Below are 3,156 nucleotides of genomic sequence, written 5' to 3'. Positions count from 1 at the left end.
AGAAAACACTATTGGTAAAAAGGAGTAATTAAGAAAAAAATAGAATTACAAAATAATGTTATCATTTCCTTCTTAATGTATCAAACTATGAGAACAACATGCTGAAGGAGGTTTTTTTTTTTGTAACATTGGTTTGCAGTGTTGCTATGTTTATATATTTTGAAGTTTGGTGTACAGAAAGAGCTTATATTTTGTATGTACATTTTTTTCAACTACTTTTATCACTTTGCAGCGTCGACTAACCTTTTTTTAATCAAAATAACAAGCTTCTAGTGCAGTTTTCTCGATAATTGTTTAGAACAAGAAATATGCATTTCCATTTGAATTACGAATAACATTGTTAAATCTTTGAAAAAATGTTTTGTTTTGAAAATAAATATTACTCAATATTGTTACTGACGTAAACAAACCAGTGACCTTGGAACTTAAGTTTATAAAAAAAAACATTATTTTTCTATTGTTCCCGTTTCCGCAGTTCATACACTGCATAGATTTTGGTTGGATAGTTTTTTAGTGGACTATTTAATTTAACGGTGGGGAATCTAGAGACAAATTAATACTTCCCTTCCAAACATTGAATAGTATTACTGGATTTCTGTAAAGGTTTGCACGTTCTCCGCACTGACGCTAATGATTAAACATTCAAAAGAAAACGTTATAGTAAAATTATACCTATATATAGTTATTTTCTTTCAGAACGATGGGTCTTTCTTTTAAAGAATCAACCCGTCGATAACAAGTTTCATTGAAATTTGCTTCAATGCATAAAATAATGACTAGTGTAAGTTCATTTTTTTTTTCTGATTTAAATGCAAACTATAATTTACTTAAACATTTATTTCGTTTGTTAGTTATCGTTGGAAATCGGGGTTTTTACTTTCTAATTTTCCATCTTTGATAGGGTTATGGTTTCCTCTGTTTATTAGACTGAAATACCTAAAAGTTGTCGTTGACACACATTTTAACTTTCGAAACAAATAAAGTGTTTTTAATTTATCGCTACGATAAAGGGACATTATGTGAGATGAATTTAATGATGCAAAAATTTTCATAAAACTTCTGAAACAAGCCAGATTTTGTATGATTTTGAAAATCTTATTGATTCACACTGTTTTTGGATATCATACTTTAGTGTGGCCTGTAAAATAGGATACAAATCCTGCAAATCTTTGCAGGAAATAATATTGTTTACGGTATATACCTTAGATAATGCATATTGTAAGGTGTTTCTTGACGTATAACACACCTCGGAGTGTCAGAATCGCCTACGGTCGGTCTTCTTTCATTTGATAAATCCTGACACCCCTCGGTGTGTTATACGACAAGAAACACCTTAAAATATGCATTTACTATAACGTTATCATAGAAATTAATTGAAATAAAAGCATAATACAATATAATGTTATCATTTCCTTCTTGAATATTTCAAACGATTGAAAAATCGAGCTCTATGTCAGAGTTTTGGTTTTGAAAATTGGCTGATATGTAAACGCGAATAAATTGCTCTTGTGTCATCCACAAATCATTTTTCCATTGACCGAATATCTTGCTGAGGCAAGTTGATTTTCTGTATATGAATGCAGCTAGATAGAATGAGTTCAGAAAAAATACAAGCAACATCGATTGATATACATGAAAGATTACTACATTTGAAATCAAGGTACTACGCAAAATTCAAACGGACCTTATTCCGATGTATTTCCGATGTTCACATTTAATCCCAATACATTGATAAGACCACAAATGCATGTAAAAAATCAAGACAACCACTAGAGATTAAAAAAAAATAAAGAGAAAATTTGATTTTTTTTCATTTAATCTTTTAAGCTAAACAGACATACTTTTTAAATAGTTATATTCACACACAGACAATGTTCATCTTAATTTTTTCGTGACAATTAGCAACCCGGCGTGCTGGAAAACCTAACTGTGGAAAAAAGTATATTCTTGGAGATAGTGTTGCTAAGGACTAAACAATCGATTACATGTAACAAGAGCTTAAGGTCTTGTATGAACATGATTTATCTGAACAAAAACTTATCAATATGCCAAAAAGATTCACATTTTTTAGAATAACAATGTAACAAGCTTCTGATGCAGTTAATACAATGGGGCCTCTGTGGCCGAGTTGTCTAAGTTGTCCATCTACTGTATCACTAGCCTGAGTACGAAATCCGCACTTGGAGTGTGCGCTCAACTTCAATCTTAATTGACTAGGATTGTCAGTTTTTTTACCGGAGGTCGGTGGTTCTCTCCATGGACTCCGGATTCCTCAACCAATAAAAAATGACAGCCTCGAAATATCACAATAGTGTTGAAGTGGCGTTAAAACACCAATCAATCAATAAATCAGTTCTATAATTTGAAAATGAAAATAAGACATTGTGTTTTGCACGTACATATCATATAAAAGAGGTAAACATTATTTTGCACCTTCAAATTTTATTTTTTTATCAATAAAATAATTTGAAATTGAATGAAATGAAGTGGAAAATGGTATAAAAAATTAAGACATATCTTAAAAGAGAAATTACAGAGAAATTGAAAACTCTCCCACCTCAAGATCAGACCCCAAAAAAAGAGATTTCGGCCTCCTTTACTCGGACTTAATCATGTTGATTGAACATGCACTGTGTGCTTGTGATGTGACTGTTCATCATGCAAATTTTACATACATGTGTGCTAATTCTAAATGTGATTGTGACATTTGCTTTAATATCTATGTGCTTGTATTTTATCTGCTTGTTGACATGATAAAAAAAAACTTGGTATCATTAACTGTTACATTAATTTGAATAAATTCACTAAAACAACATCTATACAGTTTATTTTGCTAGCATTCGAGGAATAGATAGTTTATAAAGATATAGGCATTCTAAGAAGATTCCATCAAGTTGACACAAAAATGTCAAATTTAATAGTTGAAAATTCAATTACTAAAATCAACTGGCCGTATTGTGTACATTTATTTATCTTTATATATTGGCTATTATGGTAATAATATTAAACTTGTGATTATCTGTGGCAGATACGATATGGTAATCGTTAAAAAGATATAGCATGAGGGTTTTGATGGGGTTTACAAAACAGAGAATCATTGCCAACAAATAATAAATAGAGAATAAATGACCAAAAAATGAAAAAGAGAATACTTGG

This window comes from Mytilus californianus, unplaced genomic scaffold (assembly GCF_021869535.1).
Source record: "Mytilus californianus isolate M0D057914Y unplaced genomic scaffold, xbMytCali1.0.p SCAF_13, whole genome shotgun sequence".
NCBI classification, from domain to species: Eukaryota; Metazoa; Mollusca; class Bivalvia; order Mytilida; family Mytilidae; genus Mytilus; species Mytilus californianus.
The sequence above is the reverse complement of the archived record's forward strand: the minus strand, read 5'-3'. Positions refer to the sequence as shown.